Here is a 24,530-nt window from a genome sequence, read left to right on the forward strand (position 1 = left end):
TCCTGTTGCCGCCATAGGAATTACCTCGTTGACTGAACGCTGCCTGCATCACAAACTCCTGTTTCCGTAGCAGAGCGAGAGCAACACATTTTCATGGAACCGGAGTAGAGGACATGGCTCACTTCCAAAAAGCCATGACACGAAAATGACAGCCCCTTTCGTCTCCTTCCTCCGCTTCTTCCACCGAACGCAGCCTCCTGCCTCCACCTTTGTTTCATAGTGAGGATTTCATTTTGCGGCGGCTCCCTCCCTCTAAACACCCGCCGTAGATGATTTCATCCTGCCCCTCATTTCTTAACGTATTTCTGTGTCTTTGTAATGGCCAAATTTCTCCTGCCACTCGTCGGCACAGTACGTCTTCATGGGAGTCATTTTATTCCTTCCAGCTTCCTTGTAACCACAGCCCTGAATCCATGACAAAGCCACTCCTGTTAAAAAAAAAAAAAAAGAAAGAAAGAAAGAAAGAAAAAGAAAAGTAAGTTTGTTACAGTTTGGGATTCTGAGAAATCTCCGGTCAAGGAGCCACAACTGGTCAACTTCTGGTGAGGGCCACATGCTGTGTCTTACCGTGGCAGAAGATATTGCATGCCAAGAGAGAGCCAAACTGGCTTCTATAACAGACCCAGTCTCTTGGTAACCAACCCATTCCCATGAAACCCCATTCATCCATTAAGCCCTCCATGGATTAACTCATTCATGAGAGCAAAGCCCTCAAGACCCAGATACCTCTTAAAGGCCCCACCTCTTAATATTGTTACACTGAGGATTAAGTTTCAACCTGAGTTTTGGAAGGGACAAGCATTCAAACCACAGCCATCATCCCAAAAAGAAATGCCCTAGCCATTAGCAGTCACTCACCATTGCCCTCTACCCTTAGATAACCACTAATCCTTCTTTCCCTATGAATTTTTTTCAGCTTTGACTTAGCATAATGTTTTTAGGGTTCATCCATGTTACAACTTGTATCAGAACATCATTGCTTTATAGGGCCAAGTAATATTTCATTGTACAGATATCCACATTTTGTTTATCCATTCACAGTGGATGGACCTTTGGGTTGTTCCCACTGTTTGGCCATTGTGAATAATGCTGCTGTTAACACGTGCCTGGAAGCTTTTGACAGTGTGTTCTCCATTCTCTTGTATATATACCTACGAGTGGTGTTGCTGGGTCATTAAGCATGTAACTCTATGCTTAATTTTTTTAGGAACTCCCAAGCTATTTTTCAATGTAACTTTACCATTTTACATTCCTACCGGCCAGCATAAGAGAGCTCCAGTTTTTCTACCTTCTTACCAGCACTTTTTACTGTCCATCTTTTTTATTATAGCTTTCCAAGTGCATATGAAGTGATACCTCATTGTCAATTCAATTGGTATTTCCTTAATGATTAATCATTTTAAGTAGTGCTCATAGGCCATTTGTAGATCTTCTTTGGAAAAATGTCCATTCAGATCCATTGTTCCACTTTTTAACTGGATTGTCTCTTTGTCATTGAATTGTACACGTTTCTTACGTATTCTGGATATAAGGCCCTTACAAAAGATATGATTTCTATAGATTTATGCATTATTTTAACAGTTGTATAGTTTTCACTCTTATTTAGGTCCCTGATTTGTTTTGAGTAGATTTTTGCATATGGTATAATGTAGGGGTCCAAATTCATTTGATTGGAGATAGCTAGTTCTCCTATCACCAGTTGTTGAAAAGATTATTCTTTCCAGGCCGGGCGTGGTGGCTCAACCCTGTAATCCCAGCACTTTGGGAGGCCGAGGCGGGTGGATCACGATGTCAAGAGATCAAGACTATCCTGGTCAACATGGTGAAATCCCATCTCTACTAAAAATACAAAAAATTAGTTGGGCATGGTGGTGCATGCCTGTAATCCTAGCTACTCAGGAGGCTGAGGCAGAAGAATTGCCTGAACCCAGGAGGCGGAGGTTGCAGTGAGCCGAGATCACACCATTGCACTCCAGCCTGGGTAACCAGAGTGAAACTCCCATCTCAAAAAAAAAAAAAAGATTATTCTTTCCCTATCAAGTTGTCTTGGCATACTTGTCAAAAATCAACTGACCATGCATGTAATGGTTTATTTCTGGACTCCTAGTTTTTCTCTGTTGATGTAGAGCTGTCTGCCCTTGTACTGGTATCACTCTGACTATCTTGAATACTGTATCTTCATAGTTAGCTATGAAATTGGGAAATGTTCTTTTTCAAGATTGTTTTGGCTATTCTTGGCCTCTTGAGTTTTCATATGAATTTTAAGATCAGCTTATCCATTTCTAAACTAGCTGAGATTCTTATATGTATTGCGTCAAATCAATCTGGAGACCATTGCCATCTATAAAATACTATTTCTTCTGATCTATGAACATGGGATATCTTTCCATTTATTTGGATCTTCTTTAATTTCTTGAAATATTTTGTAGTTTTTTGCATACAAGTTTTGCACTTATTTTATTTTATTTTTTTTTTTTTTTTTTGACACAGAGTCTCACTCTGTTGCCCAAGCTGGAGTGCAATGGCACAAACATGGCTCACTGTAACCTCAGCCTCCAGGACTCAAGTGATCCTTCTGCCTCAGCCTCCTGAGTAGCTGGCACCACAGGCGTGTGCCATGCCTGGCTAACTTTTATTTTATTTATTTTTTTAAATTGAGACAGAGTCCCATTCTGTCACCCAGGCTGGGGTGCAGTTGCACAATCTTGGCTCACTGCAACCTCTGCCTCCTGGGTTCAAACAATTCTCCTGCCTCAGCCTCCCAAGTAGCTGGGATTAGCCCACCACCATGCCTGCCAATTTTTTTTTTTTTTATTAGAGACAGAGTTTCATCGTGTTGGCCAGGCTGGTTTTGAACTCCTGACCTTAAGTGATCTGTCCACCTCAGCCTCCCAAAGTGCTAAGACTACAGACATGAGGCATTGCACCTGGCCAAACTATTTTTATTGTTACTTTTTGTAGAAGCAGGGTCTTATTACATTGCCCAGGCTGGTCTCAAACTCCTGGGCTGAAGCTATCCTCTCACTTCAGCCTCCCAAAGTACTGGGATTATAGGCAGAAGCCACTGTGCCTGGCCTATTCCTGAGTATTTTGTTCTTTTTTACACTATTATATATGAACTTGTTCTCTTAAGTTTGTTTTTGGATTGTTCTTTTTTAGTGTATGGAAATACAGTTGATCTTTGTATGTTGATTTTATGTCCTGCAACTTCTAAATTCATGTATTGGCTTTAGTGGTGTGTGTGTGTGTGTGTGTGTGTGTGTGTGTGTGTGTGTGCTTCCTTAACATTTTCTACCAGTAAGATCATGTCTTCTGTAAATAGAGGAGTTTTATTCATTTTAGATGGTTTATCTAAGGAAGGAAAGAATGCTCCTCAAATTGAGATAGACTCTAAGAAAGAAGAAAGCAGATACTTTGTAGCTATTACTTTAAATTCAGACCTAGTACTTTTAATTTGTCCAGCTCCATAAGGAGAGCCTTATATAAAATGTGTTTAATCATTTATTAGTTATATTTTTATTTTTCTTGGCAGAAGGAAAAATTAAGGCATAAAGATTTTATATTTTTAAATCATGACTCAGCCATGAGTCAGGAACTGCTTATGTTCAAACACTGCCTCCTTCATTTGTTAGCTAACCTTAACTACTTTGTACTTAATTTTCTTACCTTTAAAATGAGAATGATATGAGAATCTACTTTTAAGGTTGTTATGAAGATTAAATGAGTTCATATATGATTCTTAGTATCTGGCTGTATTAATGGGAGCTCTTGTTGTTGGTATTAGTTGAGCAACAACCAGACCAACTATCGTTTTGTTGCCTTTCTTAGTGACTATGCCAACTTAGAGAAAACTTGGTAGAGCTTATTGTGATGGTAGCTATGATTCATTACTTAATGGCACTCCTATCGCCTTCTAGTCTCAGTAGGGATCACCAGGGTCAAGAAATAGCAGTAGCTGGAGTTGTCAGATTGGAGTCTCAATGTAATGGAATGCATATTGCTTGTTGGCAATCATTAAACACCAGAAATATCTGTTTTATTTTGGTTTGGGTTGGGTTTTTTGTTTTTTAGTTTTTTTTTTTAAGACTGAGTCTCACTCTGTCACTAGGCTCAAGTGCAGTGGTGCGATCTCTGCTTACTGCAACCTCCAACTTCTGATTCAAGCAATTCTCCTGCCTCTGCCTCCCAAGTAGCTGGGGTTACAGGCACATGCCACCATGTCCATCTTACTTTTGTATTTTTTGTAGAGACAAGGTTTCACCATGTTGGCCAGGATGGTCTCCATCTCCTGACCTTAGGTGATCCTCCCGCCTCAACCTCCCAAAGTACTGGGATTATAGGCGTGAGCCACTGCACCCAACCCTGTTTTCTGTTTTAACTACTAAAAGTACAAATGGACTTGAGAAACTTTGGGGTTTGTTAGTAAAGGCCATTCTTTTCATTCAGAAGAGCCCCAGCACATGCTGACTGGGCTATGAATTAATAAGGGGGATCCTGAGAGTCAGAATTATAAGAGAAATTGCTGTTATAAATGTGCTTATCATCATTCTCTGAGCATCCGTAGTTCACTGGCGTAGGATAAGAAATGGAGTCAGGATGGGAGCAGCCTCCAGTTTCCCTTGCCAGCCACTTTTTGTTTCAGGCATACATTTTCTATTAAGAGAGAGAAAGCAAATTTTGAGAATTCTTCAGCAGTTGGGAATACTGAAAACTAACTTTTCAACTGAGAAAAATTCCCATAATCATGCCCTTTATTTGCAAGCATAAAGGTGTATAAAGGATAGATAAAGCATGGATTTTGCCATTCTTAGATGTTATTTCTTGGCTGAATAAAATTTGTGTGATTATCTGCACCCTTAGGAGCCCTTGTCCCTTTCAAAGCCTGAACACAATGACCCAGAGGAGAAGGAGCTGCCTGTGCATCAGCCTATGTCCTCCTCTGACACTGAGACATCCAGCAGTGACAATGAGGTGGGTGTGGAGGAGCCAGATTCCAGGTAGGGCTGGGCGTCCAAGAGTCTCAGATGCAGGTGAATCTACAATGAACTCAAACAAAACTTTGAGTTGGAAATTTGCTCAAGTCATTTTTATTTAGTCAGTGAACAGCTATATTTTCCCCCTTGAAAGTATCTCAGCTTAAGAAACAGTACACATCTGCTCTTCATTTCCATAATTACATCAGTCGAAGAATAACAAAGTGAAATCATACAACATGTAATCTTTGGAATTAATTTTTTTCACTTGGCGTAATTCTCAGGAGCTTAGTCCAGGTTGGGCGTGTCAGTCATTTGTTTTGTTCTTTTTTATTATTGTTATTAACAGCAGAATAATTCTCTTTATTAAATTGTCAGTGTATTCCTTTCAAGTGGGGAGCAGAAACTGAATTTTAAAATAATAAGGCCAGGCGCGGTGGCTCATGCCTATAATCCCAGCACTTCGGGAGGCCAAGGCGGGTGGATCACGAGGTCAAGAGATCGAGACCATCCTGGCCAACAAGGTGAAACCCTGTCTCTACTAAAAATACAAAAATTAGCTGAGCATGGTGGTGCGCACCTGTAGTCCCAGCTGCTCGGGAGGCTGAGGCAGGAGAATTGCTTGAACCCAGGAGGCGGAGGTTGTGGTGAGCCGAGATCCTGCCATTGCACTACAGTCTGGGTAACAACAGTGAAACTCCGTCTAAATAATAATAATAATAATAAGTTTTAACATAAACAGAACTAGGAAACGTGAAGAAAAATAATTCAGTACTCACAGACGTATGTTGTCACTAATGACTTTTAATGAAATGATTGTCATCTGCTAAATGGATGAAAATGCCCATTATAAAAGACTTTACATGAATATCTAAGTAGAAATTAATGCAGAATCTTACACCAGTTGCCTGTAGATGTTGCCTGAATTCATCCATCGTTGTTTGATATGCTCATATCCCTAAAAATTCTTCCAGTTTTGATGTGAACTGACATACACATTCAGTCTTTAACTTAGATATCATGTTTTTTCAGAGTCATCAGAAACACTTTTATTTGTGAGAAGTCTCCTTGCCAAGTGTTGTTTATAATAACGTTCAAATACATCTTTTTCTTGCATAAACCTAAAAAGGACCACTGCCTTATCCATTGCTGTTTCTACTTCTTGTTCTGTTAGCCCTTTGACTCCCTTTTTCAGCTTATCATCAATAAATAATGAGAGGTATTCAGGAGACCTGGAGTTGAGGTTGAGAAAATACTCAAAGTCACCCGCAATAGTTTGTTTAAAGAGCCAGTCATTGTTGAATGATTCTAGAAGGAAGCGATCAAACCTACTCTTCAGATCCAATAAGCCCTGGATATAGTCAACTGGATTCTTTCCTTCTCCTTCTTCAGAAACAAGAGCTTTACCTTGCTCCTTCAAACAGGAACTCATACACTCACACATTGTTTTCAAACCATTTGGCACACGACTAAATAACTTGTACATGCAAGCAAGGTCTTCTGTCTTTCCATTTTTCATCATATGTACTAGCCCAGAATTCTCCATTTCTACTACAGTGTTCATGTGCTTGGAAATGAGTTCCCTCTCAACCACCTTTACAATTGGTTCTTCCATTGATTTGTCAAGGCAGTGCATCACGCGTTCTATTTCTTCATTAATACTAGCTTCTACTTTCTTTATATATACTGAAGCACTATTTTCTGCTAAAAATTTCTGGCTTTCCATCTGAAAAAATTCTGCAGACATTTCCAAAAAAGGAGCCTCAAAATCTTCTTCATACACTGATCTTCCTTCACGATCTAAAATCATTAACATCTGGCAAGCATTTCTTATTGCGTCTTTGTCTACAACTTCTCCTTTCCGCTCTCTTGCAATCATATCCAACAGAGTTTGCCGCAGATGATCCCTAATACACCCATAACGTACAACTTGATCTCAAAAAATAATCCCAAATTGTAAACATTCTCCACATTATTTTGTTGTACATATACATGGTCCATGTACATTAGTATGTCTCTAATCATCACCATAGCTGTTTGATGATCATTCCAAGCTTGATTTAGCGTTTGAAGAAAGTTGTTATTCAATGAATTTAGTACATCTTCTCGCACCTCATTTATGAGATGTTCGGTAAGGACTTCTCTTAGTCCAGTGGAGAGCTTTTCTCCATGTTTATGCAAAACCATTGTATATGCATTTCTATACAGCTCCTCAAAACTAAGACCACTGTTATTTTTACGCTGGATTTCTTGAATTGCATTTTTCAGAAGATCCCAAATGCTGTTTACATATTTTTCATCCATAGTCATCGGAAAGGCACGGATCCGCATCTTGGTGTCCTTCCGGCTGCCGGTGCCTTTGCTCAGATTCGACATGGTGCTCGTCTCCTCCCGGCAGCGGCTTCAGGTCGCGCTCCGCGGCGCCAGTGTCACATTTAAGGAGGGCGGGCAGATGAGAGGCGACGCTGGGGGCGGCGGTGGAGCGGCCCCCAGGCAGGGCTAGGGAGCTGGCCGGCCCCTGGGCAGCCAAGGCGGCGGCGGGGGCGGCGGCGGCTCTGGCCCCGGTGGCTCCGACGCGGCTGGGGTGCTGCGCTGGCGCGGCGGCTTCACGGGGTCCCCCTCAGGCCCAGCTCCGCTCCCTTTATCGCGCTCCTCCGCGATGGCGGCGGTGGCGACCGACAAACATCTCACTGCGCAGGCAGAAAGTCGTCCTCCTCCTCCACCTCCTTTTCCTCCGCCTGAGAGAGACCAGATCCAGCCCAGAGGATGGAGAGGGGAGGAGGGAGGGAGGAGAGCCGGAGAGTGAGAGATGCCGGGGGAGAGAGGCGGGAGGACGGGAGGGGGAAGCGGGCAACCTGTTTTGTTCTTTTTTATTGCAGAGTAGTATTCCACAGTGTGAGGGTACCACAGTTTGCTTAACCCTCACCTATTCAAAGACATCTGGATTGTTTCCAGTCTTCGACTATTAGGAATAAAGCTGCTATCAATCTTCATTTACAGGTTTTTGTGTGAACATAGTCTTCATTTCTCTGAAATAAATACCTAGGAGTTCAGTTGTTTGGTCCTATGGTAGTTGCATATTCAATTTATTAAGGAACCATTAAGCCTTTCTGGAGTGGCCACACAATCTTGCATTCCCACTAACAGTATAGGAATGATTCATTTCTGCACATCTTTGTCGGCTTTTAGTGGTGACATGATTCGTTTTAGCCCTTCTGATGGGTATGTACTGTATATCTCCTCGTGTATACTTCATTGAGGTTTTAATCTGCATTTTCCTGAGGCCGAATGTTGAACATCTTTTCATGCGCTTCTTTGCTATCTATGTATTTTCTTCAGTGAATTATTTCTTCGTGTTTTTACCCTATATTCTAACTAGATTGTTTGCTTTTTGAGTCAAGTTTGAAGTGTTTTTTTTATAAACTCTAGGTAGCACTTGTTGGTCGTGTGGTTTGTAAACATGTTCTCCTTCTCTGTACATTGTTGTTTCATCCTCTTAATGTGGTTCCTTGCCAAGCGAAGATTTTTAATTATGGTAAAGTCCAATTTGTCTATTTTTCCTTTTATGACTCTTGTTTTCAGTGTCAACTCTTCAACTCTTTTTTTTTTTTTTTTTTTTTTTTTGAAACAGTCTAGCTCTGTCACCCAGGCTGGCATGCAGTGGCACAATCTCAGCTCATTGCAACCTCTGCCTCCCGGGTTCAAGTGATTCTCCTGCCTCAGCCTCCCAAGTAGCTGGGATTACAGGCACCTGCCACCATGCCCAACCAATTTTTGTATTTTTAGTAGAGACAGGGTTTCACTGTGTTGCCCAGGCTGGTCTCGAACTCCTGACCTCAGGTGATCCATCTGCCTCGGCCTCACAAAGTGCTGGGATTACAGGTGTGAGCCACCGCATCCGGCCTGGTGTCAACTCTTAAGAACTCTTTGCCTAGCGCTAGATCCTAAAGATTTTCTTGGAATGTTATTTTCTAAAAGTTATATATTATATATAAGTTCATGGTCCATTTTGAGTTAACTTTTATATAAGGTATGATCCTTAGGTCAGGGTTCATTTTCTTGCCTGTAGATGTCCAATGTCAACAGATGTTCCAACACCATTTGTTGAAAAATCTATCTTTATTGAATTACTTCTGTTATTTTCTCAAAAATCAGTGTATAGTTCCATTTCTGTGTTCTCTACTCTCTTCCACTGATCTTTGTGTGTCTCTCTCCTCCAGTACCACGTAGTTGTGATATGCAGCTGTATAATGTCTTGGGTAGACTGATTTCTTTCACTTTATTCTTATTCAAAATTGTTTTAACCATTCTAGTTCCTTTGCCTTTTCATATAAATTTTAGAATTACTTTTGCTGTATATATACAAAAATCTTGCTGGGATTTTGGTAGGAATTGGGTTAAACCTATATGTTAGTTTGAGGAGAACTGGCATCTTTACCATGTGGAGTCTTCCAATCAGAGAATATGGTATGTCTTTTCATTTAGATAGCTCTTCTTTGATTTTCTTCATCAATATTGCATAGTTTTCAACATACAAATACTACACATGCTGCTATGTTCCAAATGTCGGTGTCCCCCAGAATTCCAGTGTGAGAATCTAATACCCAGTGTGATAGTATTAAGAGGTGGGACCTTTGGGGATGTGATTAAGTCCTGAGATCTCCAACCTCATGAATGGGATTAGTGCCCTTATGAAAGAGGTTGAAGGAAACAGCCTTGCCCCTTCCACCATGTGAGGATGCAGCAAGGAGACACCATCTTTAAAGCAAAGAGAAAGCTCCCACCTGATGCCGAATCTGCTGCCACCTTGTTCTTGGAATCCCCAGCCTCCAGAACTGTGGCAATAAATTTCTGTTGTTTATAAATTACTCAGTTTATGGTATTTTGTATAACAGACTGAATAGACTAAGACACTTGTCTTGTTAGAATTACATGGAAGTATCGACTAGGCACAGAGGCTCACGCCTGTAATCCCTGCACTTTGGGAGACCAAGGCAGGTGGATCACTTAAGGTCAAGAGTTCAAGAACAGCCTGGCCAACATGGTGAAACACATCTCTACTAAAAATACAAAAATTAGCTACACTTTTGGGATTGGCCTCCCAAAATCCTGGGATTACAGGGATGAGCCACTGCGCCTGGCCTACTAGAACTTTTTTAAAGGGATTTTTAGACTTTTTCCTGTAGAGTTCTTTGAACTCCTTATATTTTCTGGTTATTAATCCTTTGTCACATGGATAATTTGCAAATATTTTCTCCCATTGTGTGGGTTGTCTCTTCAAGCATCCTTCTACATTAATCTTAATATTTCTTCGATTATTTGAATGTAATTAATTTTTATTCTGACTTCTGATAAATTTCATTTTTTATTTTACTCAAATTATAGTTGCTCACTTAAGTTTCATTTCAGTATTTGTGTTGTAAGAAGTACCAAGTTGGGCCAGGTGCAGTGGCTCACGTCTGTAATCCCAGCACTTTGGGAGGCTGAGGTGGGCAGATCACCAGGTCAAGAGACCAAGACCATCCTGGTCAATATGGTGAAATCCCATCTCTACTAAAAAAATATAAATATTAGCTGGGTGTGGTGACGTGCGCCTGTAGTCCCAGCTACTCTGGAGGCTGAGGCAGGAGAATTGCTTGAACCCGGAAGGCAGAGATTACAGTGAGCCAAGATTGTGCCACTGCACTCCAGCCTGGCGCCTGGTGACAGAGCAAGACTCTGTCTCAAAAAAAAGAAAGAAGTACCAAATTGGACACATCTTTGTAGTAATGTGTAAGAAAAAAAAGTACCAAGGAACTATGTGATTTTTTATGTTGCCAAGATGAGAAAGGAGTGGACAGGATAGGAGAAAGGGACAGAGGTGAAAGCACAAAGGGATAAGAGAAAGCTGAGGTGGGCCACGTCCTTCTGGCTGGGGCAGTGTCCTGGAACACATAATTCTGGATCATATCCTCTTGTTTGCTCCACATCATTGCGATTTTCATTAATTGACGACAAGATACAGTTGATCGACAAGAAGGCCGGGCACTGTGTCTCACCCCTGTAATCCCAGTACTTTGGGAAGCTGAGGTAGGCGGATCACCTGAGGTCGGGAATTCAAGACCAGCCTGGCCAACATGGCAAAACCCCGTCTCCATTAAAAATACAAAAATTAGGCCGGGCACAGTGGCTCACGCCTATAATCCCAGCACTTTGGGAGGCCGAGGCAGGTGGATCACCTAATGTCAGGAGTTGGAGACCAGCCTGGCCAACATGGTGAAATTCTGTCTCTACTAAAAAAAAAAATACAAAAATTAGCTGGGCATGGTGGCATGCACCTGTAATCCCAGCTACTCTGGAGGCTGAGGCAGGAGAATCCCTGGAACCCGGAAGGCAGAGGTTGCAGTGAGCCAAGATCACACCACTGCCCTCCAACCTGGGAGAGTGAGACTTCGTCTCAAAAAACAAAACAAAACAAAAATTAGCTGGGCATGTTGGTGCATACCTGTAGTCCCAGCTACTCAGGAGGTTGAGGCAGGAGAATTGCTTGAACCTGGGAGGCAGCAGTTGCAGTGAGCCAAGAATGTGCCACTGCACTCCAGCCTGGACAGCAGAGCAAGATGCCAGCTAAAACAAAAACAAAACAAAAAAACTAGGATGCCAGGTTCGGTGGCTCATGCCTATAATGCAAGTACTACTTTGGGAGGCCAAAGCAGGAGGATCACTTGAGCCTAGGTTCAAGACCCAGTTTGAACTGGGCAGCATAGGGAGACTCCATCTCTACCAAAAAAATTATTTTAAATTAGCCAGGCATGGTAGCACAAGTCTGTTATCCCAGCTCACTTGGAAGCTGCGGTGGGAGGACTATCTGAGCCCAGGAGGTTGGGGTTGCAGTGAACCATGATCACATTGCTACACTCCACCCTGGGCAACAGAGCAAGACCCTCTCCAAAAATATATAAAAAGACTGGGAAAAGCAAAGGCGGAATGAAGGTTAGAGATGGCGTGATCTCCTCGTCTCAAAAGCTCCCTGCAGAAAGAAGCATGTGGTTATATATGAGTACTTCTTAATCCTTCAAATCTAGAATGTTACTTTATCTGGTAAAAGGAACGTTGCAGTTGTGATTAAGTTAAGGACTTCAAGACAGGGAGGTTAGCATGGATTATGCAGGTGGGCCTGTGTAATCATGAAGATCTTTATGAAGGAAGGCAGGAGATCACAGTGAACAGTGGGAGATATGACAGTGATGAAAGCAAAAGTTGTAGTGATGTAGCAAAGGGGTCACAAGCCAAGGAATGAAGGTGGCCACTAGAAGCTGAAAAAGCAAGGTAATCAATTCTCCCCTCATAGCCCCTGGGGCACCAGCCCTGCCAACACTTGGACTTTAGCCCAAAGGAAACTGATCTCAGACTTCTGCCCTCTAGAACTCTAAGAACAAATTTGTGTTGTTTTAAGCCACTGGGTTTGGGTAGTTTGTTGCAACAGCACTGGACATTAATGCTCTATCTTTGAGGACAAACAGAACTGACCAAAACTTCACCAAACTGCAAGGAAGCTCAGGGCCCTGTAGGGGGCTTGAGTGAGAGCACTGTGAGACTCCAGTCTCCGTGCCTCCTCCCTCAGACATGGTCCCTCAGGGTAGACAGCACCACAGGGCACGCAGTGGGGGATGGGGGAGGGAATCCTCCCACTTCAGCAGGAATTAATTGGGCTTGTTCGGTGTGTAAGGAACAGTTACACTCAGGTGATGGTCCATCACAGTACATGTGGATGGGAGGAGGCCTCAGAAGTTCATTCAAGGCAGGGCACGGTGGTTCACACCTGTAATCCCAGCACTTCAGGAGGACGAGGCCAGTGGATCACTTGAGGTCAGGAGTTTGAGGCCAGCCTGGCCAACATGGGGAAACCCTGTCGCTATTAAAAATACAAAAATTAGCTGGATGTGGTAATGTGCACCTGTAATCCCAACTACTCGAGAGGCTGAGGCAGGAGAATCACTGGAACCTGGGAGGCAGAGGTTGGGGAGAGCTGAGATCATGCCACTGTGCTCCAGCCTGGGTGACAGAGCAAGACTCAGTCTCAAAAAAAAAAGTTCATTCGAAGAACTCAGCAGCAGTCACTTGGATTAGGACTTTGTGAAGATATTCAGGAGACATCACAGAAAATATGAACAATGATGGTTTGACCCATGACCTGCCCTTTCTTGGATAACCTGTACTCGCCATAAATAGAACCTACACTTGCCATAAATAGAACCTACACTTGCCATAAATAGAACCTATACTTCCCAAGAATTCTAGGAGATGGGAGTGGGTCCATGCAGAGAACTCTTATGGGGCAGAGGTTTATCCCCAAGCAGAGTGAAGATGGTTGTCCCCTTCAGAATCACTTGACACAGGGCTCCCTTTGAATCCAGCTCAGTCCCCAGGCAGGGCAGTGGGACTGGATTTGTTGAATGGCCAGGGCAGGAGTGAGCCATTTGGGCAGGCATTCCTCAGAAGGGCACGCGGTTGGAGTGTGCCTTGAGAGCCTCACAACGCCACTCCAGAACAAGCAGTAAGAACAGAACTGGAGCATATGAAGAGACAGATGGCAGAAGTGTCATCCCTTCCTTTATTCCTTGTTAAATGTAGTCTTGTGTCACTCATGTACTACCCACTGCCCCTGCAGGGAATCCCAGTGGCCACCTGGAGTTGCTGGACGGGATGACCCCAGCTCCAGCTGCCTTGGCTGTGGAGATTCAGAGTTCAGATGGGAACATATCTTTTTTTCTCACTCAGATATGCAAAAGTGGACCCTGACATGGAGATGGGTGGATTCCGGAGATTCAAATGCCCCCATTCCCTGATAGGCCCCAATATCTCCACTAAGAGTCTACAGTTACTACTTCCAGCAGGCCAGGATGGATACCAAAGCCCTTTATATAAAATATCCTGGCCACTTCTAGTCTTACACAACTCCACAAGGCAATGATGCCTTCTTTTTAATTGTTATTTATTTATTTTTATTTATTTTTTTTTTTTTTGAGACTGAGTCTCACTCTGTCACCCTGGCTGGAGTGCAGTGGCGCAGAGACTGAGTCTCACGCTGTCGCTTGGCTCACTGCAACCTCTGCCTCCCGGGTTCAAGCGATTCTCCTACCTCAGTCTCCCAAGTAGCACCCGCCAGCATGCCTGGCTAATTTTTGTATTTTTATTAGAGAGAGCATTTCACCAAGTTGGCCAGGATGGTCTCGATGCCTTCTTTAATAAATAAATGTTTAATACTGCCACTTTCATGCTGACCATGAGAAGGCGCTGTTCCCCCACTCATGCATGGAAAAGTCTCTGGTTTCTTACGAAATGCAGTGACATAGCTGAAACTGAGCTGAGACCTACAAATGGAGATTTGCTAAAATCTTTGAGAAAAGGAAAGGAAAACAAATGTTGAGACTGTCACAGTCCAGTTAATCCTGTGCGCTCAGAAGGGACCATCTTTACCCTCACCACCAAGGAAACTTCTTAGGGGACACCCCTAACCCCTAATGTCCAGCTCCAAGAAAGAGAGGCAAAGAGAGGTTGACGCATCCCTTCTCCAGCCTACTGTCAGGAAGACAGTCCTCCCAAGACTGAAAGACCCCAGCTCACTCTCAGTAACTACCAGCAGCAGCCATGCTCCCTAAATATTCTGCCTCGCAGTCTGGCACATGGCTCACGCCTGTAATCCCAGCACTTTGGGAGGCCAAGGCAGGCAGATCATGAGGTCAGAAGTTCAAGACCAGATGACCAATATGGTGAAACCCCATCTCTATTAAAAATACAAAAATTAGCCGGGTGTGGTGGCATGCACCTGCAGTCCAGCTATTCAGGAGGCTGAGGCAGGAGAATCCCATAAACCTGGGAGGCAAAGGTTGCAGCAAGCCAAGATCGCACCACTGCACTCCAGCCTAGATGACAGAGCAAGACTCTTTGTCTCGAAAAAAAAAAAAAAAAATTCTGCCTTGCCTGGCAAGGCCTCACTCTTCTAGTGTGGTCTCTAAAGTCCCAGAATATTTCTGGGATGTTCTGGAACATTCCTGTCAAAGCATATGTAACTGGGCAGGCACCAACTCCCACGTACTCCCTCTGAAGCCCAGTACTTCAGTTCCCATCTTCCCACCTTCCTTCTCAGGAGGGTTTCCTGTCTGAGGATCACACCCTTCCTGGGGGTCGGCCCTGAATGCTCCTCTGCAGCAGCGTTTCCCATGGTGGGTGAGGAGGACTACAGATTGTTCAGCCTGGTGAGCCACACCACTCTGAGGAAATAGGGCTTCCAAGAGGTAAGCAGGCATGCCAGTGAGAAAGGTTTATTACTAGAATCTGACCTGGGTGGCGGAGGCACACATGATAGCATCAGGATCATATTGTCCGGGGATAATGAGGCTATCAGGCTCTCGTGACCATTTTGCCAGCAGATCGAGTGAAGATGTTGGATAATATTATATGTCTGCCAAAATGGGAATGACTGCCAGAGCTAAGAAAGGAGGTCTCCTCAAGAATCCTCTTTTGGATTTCCTTCTCCTACTGAAAACAAAGTGCAAATAAGCTCCCAACGTCCTCCTACTAGGCAGGTGAAGTGGCTCCCACTTGTAAGGGTATCGCTTGAAACCTAGAGTTCCAGACCAACCTGGGCAACAGACTGAGACTCTATCTCTACAAATAAAATAAAAAATCGGCCGGGCATGGTGGCTCATGCCTGTAATTCAAGCACTTTGGAGACCAAGGCGGGCGGATCACCTGAGGTCGGGAGATCAAGACCAGCCTGACCAATATGGTGAAACCCCATCTTTAAAAAAAAAAAATTTAGCCAGGCATGGTGTTGCACATCTGTGGTCTCAGCTACCTGGGAGGCTGAGGTGGGAGGATCACTTGAGCCCAGGAGTTTGAGGCTGCAGTGAACCATGATCACATCAGTGCACTTCAGCCTGGGTGACAGAGCGAGATCCTAACTCTAAAAGTAAATAAAATAAAAATAAAGCGGCCATGAAAAACTAAAATAAAATCATGTCCTTTGCAACAATATGGATGGAGCTGGCCAATATCCTAAGTAAACTAACTCAAACAGAAAATCAGATACCACATGTTCTCATTTACACTTAGTGAGCTTAAACTTACAAGGGAGCCAAAGCGTAAGTAGAAACTTATAAATGAGCTAAACGATGGGGACACATGGACATAAAGATGGAAATAATAGACACTGGGACTCCAAATGCCGGGAGAGTGGGTGCGGAGCAAGGACTGAAAATCACTTATTGGGTCCACTGTACTGTTTGGGTAATGGGTTTACTAGAAGACCAGTCTCCACCAGTACACAATGTACCTGAGACTCCAGCTCAAAAAATAAAATAAAGTTTAGGTCCTCCTGTTTGTAATGTGTATACAGGCAGTACTGCCTCGTATATGCCTCTTGTAATGTCTCCAAATAAAATCCTTTATTTGTACAATATCTGCCAGTTCTTCTAGATAAAAAATTCTTTATAATTTGCTTTTTGTCTTGTTTAAGGAGCCGATCTGATATATGAAATATGAGAATTCTAATTCATCTTTTCCTGACCTGCCAGGATAGTTCACAAAAATTCATGTACTATTAGGTTTGATTTCAGTTTTAAGCCATTTCTAGATGTTTGTTTTCAACAACCAAAAAAAGAGATGGCAAGCTGTGACTTCACTTTGTCCTAACATGTGTCAGGTATCTTTAGGAAGAACTCAGTCGCAAGTGCAGGGGTTACAGAGAAGAATGCATACGACAGGATCTCCTTAGGCTCCAAAGTCACCATCATCCATAGAATCAGCATAATTTCTGCAGTTAGTTGAAACACTTGGTTACAAGTAGGAGAACAGCTTAAGATAAACATAAAGTCACAGAGGGAAATTTGTTATCAGGATTTAAAGGTGACTCAGAGAACCAGAGGCAGAGATGCATCCGGGGCTCAATGACGGACTGGAAGTGAAGGCTCGGTGGCACTGGGAACTCTCTCCTCCAGGACTCTTCCTGTGTGCTTTGCTCTCTTTCCTTTCTCAGCAGGCTGGATTTCTGTGATCCCCAGGCAACATAGCAGAATGTGTCTACTCCCAAATCATGGGTTTACATCTGTCCTATTTACAAGACAGCCAGACTGAGGTTGGAAAGAGGGAGTGAGAGATGAGAACCAGCCCAGTAAGTCATGTTCCCTATAGTCGGCATTTTTGAGATCATCTAGTCTAGAAGTTTCTCTCTCTCCCTCTCTCTCTCTCTGTCTCACCCTCTAACTTTCTTTCACTCTCTGTTTCTCAGTTTATATGTTAGACATACTCTTATGGTCAAATATTCATGTAATCCATAAGTAATATGGAGGAAAACACCAGAGGCCTCTTATAACCTCACTTCCCTCTTCACAGGGTTAGCAACTGTTAACCAGTATATATGTTTCCAGTTCATTTTCTGTGCATCCATATCAATATAATGACATGTATATATCAGTTTTCTTTATTTCCCTTAAAGTGAATTGTGCTATATGCATCGTTTTGATACTTGCCTTTTTTACTAAATATGAATTGAAAATCTTTCCATGTCAGTACGTACAAATCTACTTCATTCTTTCTATAAATCATAATGAATATGGCCTAATTTAGGAAACCAGTTTGTGTTGATGAATACTTAAGTTGATTCTATTTGACGATGGTTAACTTATGTGCCCACTTGGCTAAACTGGTGCCCAGTGGTTTAATCAAACAGCAGTCTACAGATTGCTGTAAAGGGTTTTTTTTGTTTTGTTTTGTTTTCTGTGATTAATATGTAATGATTGCTTCTCTGAAAATCAAACCTAAAGCTTCATCCTCAGAGTAGCTGAATTACAACACAAATAGGACAATACAAGTCAGAACCTGGAGGGAACACGATTGGAAAACTGGTGATAAGGCGGTCTGGGGAACAAGTGAATGAACCCACCTCTCTGAATGAATGAAAAACGAAAACATTTGTATTCCATATCGAATACATCAAAGGGTGACCTCAGCAGAGGAGGATTTTAATAATCAAGTGGATAGGTTGACTTTTGTATGGATACTAGTCAGACTTTTTCCATAACCCAAAGTGCATGGCAGTGGTGAAGGTATGCATGAGCTCAGCAACACGGACTTTGACCAGCCAGGGCCAAGCTGGCCACAGCCGCTGCTGAGTGCCTCATCTGCCAGAAACAGAAACCGACACTGTACTCCCAAAGTGGCGCCCTTCCTCAGGGTGATTAGCCAGCTACCTGGTGGCAGGTTCGTTATATTGGACCACTAACCTTATGGAAGCGGGACCATTTTGTTCTTACTGGAACAGACACTCATTCTACAAAAGGATTTGCCTTCCCAGTACACAGAACTTCTGCCAAAACTATCACCTGTGAACTTACAGCATGCCTCATCTACTGTCGTGGTATTCCACACAGCACTGCTTCTGTTCAAGGAATTCACTTCAAAGCAAATGAAGTGCATCAGTGGGCCTGTGCTCATGGAATTCACTGGTGTTACCATATTCCCCAACATCTTGAAGCAGCTGCTTGACAGAACAGTGGAATGGCCTTTTCAAAATTCAGTTACAGCAGCAGTGAGGTGACCATACCTTGCAGGGCTGAGGCAAGGCTCCCCAAGAAGTCATGTATTCTCTAAATCAGTTCCCAATACATGATACTATTTCTCTGATAGGCAGAATTTACAGGGCCAGGAATCCAGGGATAGAAATGAGAGTGGCACTATGCAATATTGCCCCTACTGAGCTAATAGCAAAGCTTTCACTTCCTGTTCTCATGACCACGTGCTCTGTTGGTCTGCAGGTCTTAGTTCCAAAAGGAGGAATGCTTCCAGCAGGTCACACAACAACTTCATTGAACTGGACAATAAGACAACCACCCAGCCCTGGCAGGCTCTGCATGCCTCTGAGTCACAGGTAAAAAAGGGAGTTACTGTACTACCTGGGGTGATTTTTTTCCTAATTATGAATGGTCATTGGACTTCACAATAGAGGTAAGGAAAAATATGTCTGGGATATAGAACATCCCTTGGGGTGTCTCTTAGAACTACCATACCCTAGCCAGGCACGGTGGCTCACACCTGTAATCCCAGCACTTTGGGAGGCTGAGGTTGGTGGTCATGAGGTCAGGTGTTCGAGACCAGCCTGGCCAACATGGTGAAACACCATCCTACTAAAATTACAAAAAATAAGCCTGGTGTGATGGCACTCACCTGTAATCCCATCTTCTCAGAAGGCTGAGGCAGGAGAATCGCTTGAACCTGAGAGGAAGAGGTTGCAGTGAGCTGAGATCATGCCATTGAGCTCCAGCCTGGCTGAGAGAGTGAGACTCCGTCTCAAAATATAAAAAAAAAAGAAAGAAAGAAAACAACTACTATACCCTCTGATTAAAGTCAATGGAAAACTACAACAACCTGATTTAGGCAGGACTACGAATGGCTCAGCCACTTCAGGAATGAAGGCTTGGGTCATCCCACCAGGCAAAAAAACCACACAACCAGCTCAAGTCCTTGCTGTGGACAAGGAATACGGAATGAGTAATAGAAGAAGATATTTATAAATATCAGGTATCATAAACACATGACCAGTTGTTTAAATGAGAATAGTAGTTGCTGTGAATATCTCTTATTTTTTTAGGAATATGTTTGTGTGTGTGCATGTCTACGTGTGTAAAATCGTTTTCTGTTTTCTTTTATCCCCTTGTATACTGTAAGATGTATTTACTTTACACCAGAATATTTAAATATTCTTAACTTTTTATCATAGTATTTTAAGTTATAGAATATTAAGAAAAGTGAACATTACCCAAGGACTTTGGATCCTTTTCTGGGGAAAAGTTAATACATTTTCAGTTTGTTTTTTTTGTTGTTGTTGTTTTTTATCTTTTGAGACAGAGTCTCACTCTGTTGCCCAGGCTGGAGTACAATGGCACAATCTCGGCTGACTGCAACCTCCACTTCCCAGGTTCAAGCAATTCTCTTGCCCAGCCTCCCAAATTGCTGGGATTACAGGCATCTGCCACCACACCTGGCTAATTTTTGTCTGTTTAATAGAGACGAGGTTTCACCATGTTGGCCAGGCTGGTCTCGAACTCCTGATCTCAGGTGATCCACCCACCTTGGCCTCCCAGAGCCCTGGGATTGTAGGCCTGAACCACTGCAGCCAGCCATTGCATTTTCAGTTCTATGCCAGATACTTGTATCATGTTAGGCAGAAGTATGACTTTGTTATTATCTTTATATGAGATTAAGTATGGTTTTAAGGGGATGTGTATGGGTGCCAAGTTGACAAGGCATAGACTGATGATCAATTTTATGTGTCAACTTGACTAGGACAGGATACCGAGTCATTGTGTTAAACACAAGTCTAAGTATTGTTATAAAGGTATTTCTTAGATATGATTAACATTGAAATCAATAGACTTTGAGTAAAACAGATTACCCTCCATAATGTGGGTGAGTTTCATCCAATCAGAGAAGGCTTAAGCAAAGACAGATTTCCTGAAAAAGAAGCACTTCTCAAAACTACAAGATATTTGAAGCTAATTGCTGTGCAAAATTAGGACTCAAGACTGCAACATTAATTCCTTTCCAGCCTGCTCACCTGCTCTACTCAGGAGGCTGAGGCAGGAGAATTGCTTGAACCTGGGAGGCAGAGGTTGCAGTGAGCTGAGACCTTGCCATTGCACTCTAGCCTGAGAGACAGAGGAAAACTCCATCTCAAAAAAAAAACTGTAAAATTAATTCACTCTCTTTCTCTCTATGAGATTTATATATATGGACAGTGGGATATATATACACATCTATATGGAGAGATTTATAGATTTACATATCTATATAAAGATATTTATAGATATATATAACTATATATGGTGTGGTTCTCTTCTGGAGACCCCTAATACAACATTCAAAAAATTAATGAACTGTACACCCACATAGCCAGTAGCTTTACTCACAATAGCCAAAGGATGGACACAACCCACATGTCCATCAACAGATGAATGAAGAAAATGCAGTAGATACATACAATGGAATATTATTCAGGCTTAAAAAGGAAGGAAATCCTGTCACATGCTGCAACAAGAATGAACCTGGAAGACATTGTGCCAAGTGAAGTAAGTTAATCACAAATGGATAAATACTGTATGATTCCACTTATATAAGATAACTGGAGTAATCAAACTCATAGAGAAAAAAAGTAGAATGATGGTTGCCAGAGGCTAGGTAGAGCAGGGAATGGGGAATTGGTGTTTAATGGTTATGGAGTTACAGTTCGAGATGATGAAAAACTTCGGAGAGATGATAGTGCAGGCACGACAATGTGAATATACTTCATGCCAATGAATTATACACTTAAAAATGGTCAATGTGGGAAATTTTATGTCATATATATTTTACCACAAAAAGGGGAAAGATTTTTTTAAATTAACAAATTAAGAAAAACAAGCTGGGCACAGTGGCTCAAACCTGTAATCCCAGCACTTTGGGAGGCCAAGGGGGAGGATCACAAGGTCAGGAGATCGAGATCATCTTCACAAAATGGTGAAACCCAGTCTCTACTAAAAATACAAAAATTAGCTGGGTGTGGTTGCTGGGGCAAGTCCTAACATATGGATTGTATTGAACGACAGTAAGGAAAACCAAGCCAGCCCCCCAAGTGGAAAACTGCTCAAGGCATTCTAAAATACTAAATAGTATATGTATATCACACACCAGTTAAACTAGTTCTTTAAACATGGGATATGTGACCCTGTCCCCATTGCTCCCTCATGGAGAATGCTTTTTAGATTGTCTTTGATCAGTAGTTCGCAGGACCAGCTGCCCACCTAGTTTAACTTTGTTCTGTGAGAAAACACAGAACACCTGCTTATTAATAATAATCACCTATTCAGAGAGAATAAATACATGGGTCGGCGTCTGCTCAAGGCTCTCAGCTTGGAAGGCTGTTAGCCATACTATCGCACCTTTCTGTTCAATCTTTGTGTTCATTTCTTAATTCCTTCAGCACCACCGGGTTGGGGTCTCCACGACCGAGCTGGTCTTGGCATGTGGTGGCGTGTGCCTGTAGTCCCAGCTACTCAAGCTGAGGCAGGAGAATCACTTGAACCCAGGAGGCATAGGTGGCAGTAAGATTGCTCCACTGCACTCCAGCTCGGCGACAGAGCAAAACTCGTCTCAAAAAAAATAAAAAGGCCGGGCGCGGTGGCTCACACCTATAATCCCAGCACTTTGGGAGGCCGAGGTGGGTGGATCATGAGGTCAAGAGATCGAGACCATACTGGTCCACAAGGTGAAACCCCGTCCCTACTAAAAATACAAAAATTAGCTGGGAATGGTGGTGCGCACCTGTAGTCCCAGCTACTCGGGAGGCTGAAGCAGGAGAATTGCTTGAACCCGGGAGGCGGAGGTTGCGGTGAGCCGTGATCATACCATTGCACTCCAGTCTGGGTAACAACAGCGAAACTCCGTCTCAAAAAAAAAAAAAAAGAAAAGAAAAACTATACACACTGTATTGTCCCCTCAGAGCTATATTCTTGGCAGTTGAATCTCTAGTTAGACTTGTCAGAAGATATTTTGGAGGAGGCTTTCTTGGCCAACATAGAGTTTACATTGGCAACTCTACACACATGTAGTGCTCTCTCTGTATTTTTCAATGTTCTTTGATTCGTTTTAAACCATGGACATATGAACTGCTTGTACCTATGCAGTTATATCACCGTATATTCACAGTTCATTCCTAAATAATAATGGAATAGAAACGGTAAGAGTTTGCATTTACTTTTCCTTAATCATAGTATCTAAGGGTGCTGTATTAGTCTGGGTCCAATAATGAGATTGAAACCACGCTGCAGGTTAAACAGGGAAAGTTTAATGTAATGAATGACTAAACTCTGATCAGTTAGGCATGTGACATGCACCTGTAGTCTCAGCTACTCAGGAGGCTGAGGCAGGAGGATTGCTTGAGGCCAGGAGTACGAGACTGTAGTGTGCTACAATCATAGCACCTGTGAACAGTGAGACTCCATCTCTGAAAAAATGTGTCTAGAAAATATTAAGAAAATCATGGCTGAGGACAAATAAATACTCAAAGAAGACAAACTCGAAAGGGACCCCTTTCCCAAATCTGGGTTTCAGATCTGACTGGAGCAGGTGTAGGTCAGCCTACTGGATAGCTACTGGGCAGAAGTTTGGTGGCTTGCCCAGGCCGGATCTGGTGTGCAGTCAAGGGGAAGGCAGGAAACAACCCACTAAAATGCAGGCAGGGCATATGTCATCAGCAAGCAGTGGTATGAGCGCCAAGGGAACGGTGCTGGGTACACAGGTGAGCCAATAGCTCTATAGAGAGTGGTGACTCAATGGGTACGTGAGGAATTGGGGGTGCAGGTGAGAAACTGGGGGTGCAGGTGAGGAATTGGGGTGCAGGTGAGGAATTGGGGGTGCAGGCAAGGAATTGGGGTGCAGGTGAGGAATTGGGGGTGCAGTCCTCACTTCTGATGGAGTGAGGACTGTTTTCAAGTTCCAGTTTTCATATCAATGAGGTGCTACAAGGTTATTGCTTAGAACAGCCAATGACAGCAATGTTGCCAAGGAAGTGTGTATCCCGGTAAAGTGCCAGAGGCAGAGCTCCACCCACTATCCTCAGAGGGCTATTTGAAATCCCCTTCCTCCTGCAAAGTCCCACCAACACTGTCTACTGAAAATGCTTACTATATCGCTCATTGCAAAGGTTAGATGCTTGGAGGAAATCTGTCCATTGTCAAAGAGCATATAGTGAAGGGTTAATTTGGAATTGAGAAGCAATAAGTTGATACCTGCTACATGCACTTCGTCTCAGTGTCTCATTCAGTCATGTACTGATGCTCCCTAGACAATACCTTCTAATTTCTGCATTTCTGCCTGGCTACTATTCCTCCTACAAAACTATTTTTTGATGATGTCTGAGTTTATCACTCTGCAAAACAAAGTCATATGGCTCTTTGTATTTGAAAATGAAATCATCTAACCTGTAATTTTTATTTCATGTGAAATATGACACTGAGAGCAGTAATGTCAAAGAAAACTTTTTGTTTGTTGATGTCAGCCCTTAATTAGAGCTGCCAAAATACCACCACTCTTATCTGTATATCAATTTCTGCTTACCAAAACACTGCTTACAACAAATTGGTCACATCTGGCAAACTGCCTGTTGCCAATGCTGTTTATCAGCCTGTTACTGTATTCTGGTCATACATTTATTTCCAAAAAATCATAAAGCTCCTCGCCAGGCCAAGTGGCTCATGCCTGTAACCCCAGGACTTCAATAGGCCAGGGCAAGATGATTGCTTGAGCCCAAGTTCAAAACCAGACTGGGCAACATAGGGAGACTCCTGTCTCTATAAAAAATAAAATTTTTAACAATTGCCAGGCATAGTGGTACATTCCTGTGATCACAGCTACTCGGGAGGCTGAGGCAGGAGGACTGCTTGGGCCCAGGAGGTGGAGGCTGCAGTGAGCCATGATCATGCCACTGCACTCCAGTCTGGGTGACAGAGCAACACCCTGTCTCAGAAAGAAACTATCCTGAAT

At 42.9% G+C, this 24,530-nt stretch overlaps 1 pseudogene; it reads right to left on the minus strand.

Annotated features, from left to right (window-relative positions):
- Nucleotides 1–5,740: 5,740 nt before the first annotated feature.
- LOC100894270 (cullin-3 pseudogene) lies at nucleotides 5,741–7,461 on the minus strand (annotated as a pseudogene).
- Nucleotides 7,462–24,530: the final 17,069 nt, after the last annotated feature.

The sequence above is a fragment of the Callithrix jacchus genome, chromosome 1, assembly GCF_049354715.1.
Source record: "Callithrix jacchus isolate 240 chromosome 1, calJac240_pri, whole genome shotgun sequence".
In the NCBI taxonomy this organism is placed as follows: Eukaryota; Metazoa; Chordata; class Mammalia; order Primates; family Cebidae; genus Callithrix; species Callithrix jacchus.